The 7,852-nt window shown below is 39.9% G+C and overlaps 1 long non-coding RNA gene across 1 annotated transcript; it reads right to left on the minus strand.

Annotated features, from left to right (window-relative positions):
* Window positions 1-387: 387 nt before the first annotated feature.
* LOC110595794 lies at window positions 388-7,346 on the minus strand. The gene is made up of 2 exons (XR_002482069.1): window positions 7,210-7,346; window positions 388-5,974 (listed from the first exon to the last, which is right to left on the minus strand). It is a non-coding gene; the product is annotated as an uncharacterized LOC110595794 (long non-coding RNA).
* Between the last annotated feature and the right edge of the window lie 506 nt (window positions 7,347-7,852).

The raw sequence follows: 7,852 nt of genomic DNA on the forward strand, positions 1-7,852 counted from the left end.
CTGTAAACCTGAAACTGCCCTAAAAAATAAAGTCCATTAGCTAAAGATATTGCTTGGAGGGGTCATAAAATAAGACTCCGTCATCTGGAGAATTCACCACATGGGAGGACACTCACGTGGCAATGGTCCTACACAAATAAGACAACTTATTTATTAAGTCAGTTAGAATTAATGGAAAAAACACACTCATCTTACCTGCATACACTGTGAAATTATTGGTAGAATGTACAGCAAAGCACTAAGGGTCAGGTTTACAATATGTGATTTTATGAGAACAAAAATCTGGGCAAAGTCATGCCTTCCTGGTAAGGGGTCTGTGGCTCCCGCTGGTGGCAATAAGGGTACCGGTGAATGCAGATCAAACGAGCCACAAAGAAAACACCGACAGCCAACACTTGAAATTTATTGCTAAATTACAACCTGCACACGAATACAATTAAGCTCATGAGACCAGTAAAGCAGCAGCACAAAATGTAAGGAAAAACATGTTTAATAAATATAATTAGAAATGTCTATTCTTTAAATTAGGTTCAGACACTGGGAGACAGACACCAAAACAGAAATCGTTGCAACACACTTGCAAGCCCCGGGAACACATAGCGATGCTACGGACACCGCGTCCACACAGTGCTAGTGGCAGGCTACGCCGCTGCCCACGCCATGTGCATACATTTTTGTCCAGTCTTGTGTGTTTGCATAAAGTACTTCAGTTCTCAGAGAATAAATACAGGAGTGGTTTGTCGGACGGTCTCCAAAATGTTCGATGCCATCACATTAGTCTATATTACGAAGCCATGAGAAATGGGAGGACGTGTCCACTGCACAGAACAAGGGACATCCGGAAGGTGAAGCTGGCGTCACAAAGACGAGAGCGCAGGTGAGGCGTATCACAGGGGCCGTGTTCAGAGCACGTGGCTTTGCACAGGAAGAAGAGAGAATATTTTAAATAAAAATTTCAGGGTTAAAAAAAAGTTGATGGGAGGAGGGCAAGAACAGAAGAGAAGTGCTTAAGAAACAGATCTGCACAGAAGAGGAACTGGGTTTAATTCAGTTCGTTCCTGTCTAAAATCAAGCCTGGCCAACTGAGGTAGACTTGGAATAACACGTGCAAAGAATAAGGTTTCCCAAAGGGCACTATCTAGCCATTTCAGAGACTGTAAAGTCAAAGTGGACGTTAGAGGTCTGAACATCAAATGAAATGGTAGCTCTCTACATAAGGGAAACGTCTCTCAATTAAATTCCTATTTCCAAATGTACAAAAACCTACACACTGATAAAACAGCATCTAGGTTTATTTACTCATTTTCTCAAGAAATGAGAAATATGCAATAAAATAATTTTATAACATTACCTTCATATGTTGCCTGTTTTTATTAACAAGTCACGGAAAATTTAGAAATGTCATTAAAGAAAGAGTTGTACAGAGCCAATAAACCTGATGAAAATTCAAAGAATTATTGTTAATGACATGAATGCTTAAGAGCATATCTATTATCTTAAGGATCTGATTGTTTAAATACTCATAGTTTCCACATTAAACAAATATCAAAAGCAAATGTCTAAAAAAATTAAATAAATAAGTGTGAAAAGTCTAATTTAAAAGTATAAATAAGTAAACATAATAATTACAGTTTTTAGCTTTTTCTGCAAAAAAAAAAAAATTAGTGGCGATGAGAGTAAAACATTATAGGGTTAAATATTTTTGTCCCCCTTACGACGTGTCCTCCAACTATAATTTCTGCTTTTCTCTATTGTGACAGATTCTTACATTCACATAAAGATTATGTGCATCACAAATTAAGCAGGATGTTAATAACAACATGACCTGAACAGTTAAGAAAAAAAGATAAAGGAGAGGGTTCATGAGGAGTTACAATTTTTCCTCACACAAGTTGAGGTGGCCTTTTCCAAGAAAAAGAAAATTAAAATTAGTGGTGATGAGAAAAGGCCACACCATATCCCCTTCACATTTTAGGTCTGTCATACAGAGCATACCCGAAAGTGACTTGGCGATGAGAAGACAGAAGAAGAATGGGAATTTACTATTATGCAAGGGAGACTCCATCCGGGACATGTGTGTCCACTCACACAACGTGAAGTGCCTCCTTCACTCTGTCTCTACCGAGGCTCGGGGACAGCGGAGGCTTCACTCTGTCACCTCGTTCCTGTTTCATGACTCTCATCTCAAATTCAGCCGCATGCAAAGGACCTTCCTTCCAAGAAAGGGACTCACATGAACTCAGGAGCCACACCCAACCAGTACTAACATTTTCAAGTCAGGTTATGTGGAGCAAAATGAGAGAGTGCCGGTTACACTGTAAATGTGGGTTGTGTGCACACGTTTTCCCTGCTGTATCCAAACGGCTGATCATAAGAGATTTGCCAGATACTTCCTGCTTGCTTTTTGAGTAATGATTTCAGTCTATTTTTTCAGAGTCCAATACCGCATCACAAAAGCTGCAGCCTCAGGAGCTCATCTTAGCCCTGCCATGCAGCGGGACCACGGCAGGCTTCCCTTTCCAAGATGGTGTGGAGGTGTGGTCAGCCCCTAGAGTATGTCTGGTCTTTCTGGAACGACCACATTGCTGGGGCTAGAAGATAACGAGTCTGGGATGCCATCATCTACTTTCTACCTGGACGACCAGAAGGTTGCAGCCACCATTCAAGAGTTGTTCATCTGGTCCATTTCACCAATGGCGATTTCCTTTTGTTTAAAGAATTATGGAAGCCAAATGTTTACAGTGAACACGTAACATATCATGCGCCGTAATTACATGTATACATATTTATAATACACACATACCTTGGAAAATGATAAAAAATGTTCATTAAATTAAATCTCTAATAGTTATCTATTGTTCAAACAAATGGAAGCAGTTCTAATTTTAAAACAGATTTAAAGAACAAAAAAGAGGGAGAGTCCCTCTGTATATATTATCTTTCCAAAGCACACACAGATTTTATTGTGCCTCTCCATCTATGCTCTAAACTCTTGTTTCAGTAGAAGCCAGAAGCTAGAGTCATCTGAGAAAGTGCACTGTCTCATCTAGTTTTGCACGTCAGAGCTCCTACCCACCGTGTCTTGTACACAGTAAGAACCAATAAAAATGTATAGAATAAAGGGACTATCTGATCAGACATCTGCAAAGCAGGATTACACACGTCTAGGTCCTACATTCATTGTTTTGTAGAACTCAGAATATTCATGTTTTCAGAGGAATTAAAGGAACCAAATATTTCTACTTCGATCATGCATCTGCTATTGCAACACAGAAAAATGAAACAAAGCAAAACAATTCTGTCTCATTCTGGGTAAGGGAACACACTGCCTTTACAATAAAGACCATGCATATACAATACACACCAAAGGTTGAATTGCTTCAAGATCCTTTAAGGGTTTCAAGATATGCAAAGCACTTACCACCCACTGATACAGCAAAATGAGAAACAAGAGAAATAAGAACGCACACCTGACTCACTTAACACAGTAAAGACAAGCTTCCAGGAAATCTGAGTTGCCAAATGCTGCTTAACTGGCAATGAAAAATCACAATTACTATGTCATTATCCATAAGGAATTCAGAACAAGCATGCCAAGATAAATAACGCAAAACCCAGAAAAGGTAAAACTAAGCAACTGAAATATTACAAACGAATGTTAACAATTACAAGACTACTGTTTTTAGCAGTTGGCCCTAAAACTTCAGGAAAAAAAAAAAAACATTACTGGATGGCAAGAGAATCTCAATAGGACATTTCCTTATTTTAAAAGTTCACACACTCGTACACTGTTGGTGGGGATGTCAGCTAGTTCAACCCCTGTGTAAAGCAGTCTGGAGATTTCCCAAAGAACTAAAGACAGATTTATCATCGACCCAGCAACCTCACTACGATTCATGAAAAAGGGGCATGCATCTCTACCAAAAGACGCCTGCTACTTGCGTGTTTTTCACAGCCCTGTCCACAATAACAAAAACATGGAGCCAACCCAGGGGCCCCTCACTGGCGGACTGGATAAGGAAAATGTGGTACAAATACACCACGGAATACTACGCCGCTGTAAAAAAAGAACAAAGTAACATCATTTGCAGTGACATGGATGTAGTTTACCACAGAAGCAGAAGACTGAATACCACGTTTCCCCTAGTAAATGGGAGTTAAACACTGAATACCATGGGGGACTCCTAAAGTGGGGAGGTGGCAAGGGGGGTAAAGACGACTTTACACTGGGTACCACACCCACCACCTGGGTGACAGGCTCAAGAGAAGCTCAACCCTCACCGTCATGCAACGTACCTATGCAAAACACCCGCACGTGTACCCCTGAAATCTAAAATAAATAAAAGTTCATGAATAAAAAGAAACTTCTCTCACTTCAATTTGAAGTCTTATAATCCGTGCCTTAGAGGAAAAAGTGCAATTTATAGCCTCAGATGAAAACAAGAGTGTAAATAGACTTAACTGAAAAGAACATAAGGCATTTGTAGTTCTAAGTGGGAAAAAAAAAATCAAATATCTTAAGCAAGATTCTAAAAAGCTTTTTTTAAATGTGTCTAAAAAGTTATGTTACTTTTAGCTTTAAACCAGTAGGTGCTATCCAAAATTGAGAATTCAGAATGTCATCAAATACAAATGTTAAGAAGCTTGACCATTAAAGTACGGATTGCCTAGTAATCAAAATAGGACACATGTAATTATAAAAACTAACACCAGAACACTTTACTGTCATGAGATCTAAGCCATTTACTTTTCCTGGCTTTTTTCTACTGTCTAATTCCTACAGAACTGAGAAAGCATGCCAGATTTTTATCCTCATCTTACCATGTACAAGAGTTCTCAACCTGTGGACAAGGAAGAACTGTGAAATTTCAAATGAACCTGATCTGCTATGTGTGCTGCTGTTTTATTAAACAAGCTGTCTGGAAAACTAAAGATATTGTTTGGCTTGGATCAGCCGCAGAGAGTGTACTTGTTTAGAATGCCAAAGTATTTATCTCAAATACTAAAGTCAAATTCAACAATATCAAACAAGATTGGAGTTGTGAAAAATAATGGCTGTATGTGTTGAGCATATCACAAGAAAAGTAAAAACGAACTCAGAAGTCCAGAATGAAGACGTGTATCTAACGCGATCATAATATTCTCCCCACCTTCATGAGGATATTGAAAGAATTGGAAAACAAGGCTATAGCTCGAAAAATGGTTATATAGCAGGTAGAAGGGGGGATTCTAGCCATATGACCGACTCTGATAGTAGATAATCAATGAATTTTAAAGGTTGAACGAGCAAAGTCATTACTTCTCCAAGACAGACTATTACTGCTCTCTTATCAACAAATAAGGAATTCTACACAAACCCAGTTTTGATGTTAAAACCCAACATATATAGATAGGTCCTTCATGCTGACAGAGCAAATAACTGAAAAAACAGACAAACAAATTCAAGTGGGAAACGCAGGTTCTTTTCTGTCTTCTGTAAACAAGTCCCTAACACAGCACAAGCACACTGCTCATTTCCTCGGCCTTCCTGATGGGCAGGCTCCAGCAGGTGGTGTTCATGCAGGAATGCTGGGACCCCAGCACAGCAGGGGATGATCGGGCCCTAAGCTCTGCTTATTTCTCAACTACATTTTGTATTCTTTGTGGTTTTAGATCTTTTCTTCAAGTGAAAATCTCTACCGTGAAAAATCCCCCAAATTCCCATTTTAAAAAACTGCAGGAACTTCTTTGCATTTTAGAAACAAAAACCTCAGGACTGAAAGAGCTGGCAGAAATTCAGGCAGATCCAAATTCCACCATCCATTTTTCGTACTTCTCCAAGTCGGCAGCCGAGACAGACTTGGCGATCTTCTTCAGAGCCAACTCAAAGTCTCCCTTGGTGACGGGCATCTGAAGCTCCTCTTTAGAAAGGGCCCGGATCTCTTCAGGGCTCAAGCCATTGATGCGCCGCCTCATCGCCATCAAAGAGGCATCCCTAAAACAGAAGAATTGGTTAGGAGCAATTTCTGCACATGTTTTAAACCAAAGTAATGGGAAACACTCAACAGATCATTTGCTGTATTACCACTTTCCACTTAAGAGACATCCTGAGGGTTCAGAAGTTAAACCCAAGATGCAAAGAACTAAAAACATGAACTGTGTAGCGAATGAGCCCTAGAAGTCTAGACTGCGCTCAGATCCTAAGGAATCCTCTCTTCCCCACCTGCGCCTCAGAGGCAGCCAAGAAGTTTAGGAAGCAAGTCGAAACACTGAATGGTACACACTTGGAAATGAACATATGGCTGATGTTGAGATAATTCAAACCAGAGACGGTGTGTCTACAGCCTGATGGGAAGGATAAAGCCAAGAAACTCTCTTTCTGGAACATGACTATATACAAACACAGAAGCCATGGAATGCCCCCCAAGGCGCATTTGTGGGCAACTAGAGGTATAAACTCTGGCTTCTCCTGAGCCCACTGGAAAAACTAAAAATAAATAGGAAGGTTTGGAAGGAATGGATGATTCGTGCTGACCGAGGAGCCATCAGGAAGGCCAAGTCTATCAAAATTTCAAATGTTTAAGTATTTTATTATAGTGATCGTAAAAACTATTGTGATCTTATTGCAGGCCACTCAACTTAGATGCACATAGGAAGAATACTAGTATAAGGAGTGAAAAAACAGATGTGATGGCCTTAAAGAAAGCCTACTAAAATCAATTTAACTGGAGCTATAAGAACAAAAAGAAAAAATTCTCTTTACTGAGAGATATGAATTGTCTAAAAATTATAACGATCTATACTGGAAAAGGAAGGTTCACGTGTGAGTGTGCGTGTCTTCCACAGCTGAACTGATCTGCGTTGTTCATCTGGCGTGTGTTCAAATAATGCCAACTGAAACAAAATGGTATTGCTTTACACTGATGCAGCAAGGCTCCAACACGGAGCTCAAGTAACCTTAGACTGTCAAAGTCATCACTACAGGTGAGACACAACAATTTCTCAAAAACTAAAGGGTAAAAAACACCCATGACCATACTGGTATATAATTTTTCATCTAACATCAACCAATGAAATTATTCAGAAAAAAGAAACGAGATGAAATGGGCAACCAATTTAAAGAAATGAGTGGCTGCCTTCACATCAACAGCTGACTCCGCTTATTCGAAGACCAATCCTCCTACCAAATTGCTAACGAGTATCTAAGATCACAGACCATTAAAAAATTACCTGCACACATTAGTGATGTCAGCACCAGAATAGCCTTCAATCTTCTCTGCTATATCTTCCAGCTGAATATCAGGGTCGAGCTCGACCTCGCGAAGATTGATCTTCAGAAGCTCAGTTCTGCCTTTTGCTGAGAAGAGTTTGTTCTTATTAGACGCCTTACTTTACAAAGTCTTTTGCTGAGAAATCACATATTAACATTCAGGAAAAGAACGAGGCTGATGCAAAGACAACTCACTAATTGTGAGTCCGTGGCATCACCAGTTCACACGACACATGGAGCCACTGAACTTCCTGGGTGCCCTGCGGCAGTAACTAAAACTTAAAACAAAACTCAAGAGTACGTCTTATAGAGGAGACCTGCCATGAGAACTAAGGGTCTGAGATCCTTTATGAAAAATAGAGACATAGATCTGAGCACCGGAAATGCTTCTGATAAAAAAAACACTTGGCCTGATTTTACAAAAGCTGACGGTATCAGGTGCAGTGCCCATGAATCACTCAGCTCACCTCTGAGCAGGACACAGGAGGATCTCCAGAACTATCGTCACTGGTTTAAAGAAAATTTCCTGGAAACTGAAATTGGCACAAAAGGCTCATTAATGTACTTTTCACATGGAGAACCAGCCCACAGACATTTGCTGTG

Source organism: Carlito syrichta, unplaced genomic scaffold (assembly GCF_000164805.1).
Source record: "Carlito syrichta isolate Samal-C Ts95f unplaced genomic scaffold, Tarsius_syrichta-2.0.1 Scaffold304427, whole genome shotgun sequence".
Lineage (NCBI taxonomy): Eukaryota > Metazoa > Chordata > Mammalia > Primates > Tarsiidae > Carlito > Carlito syrichta.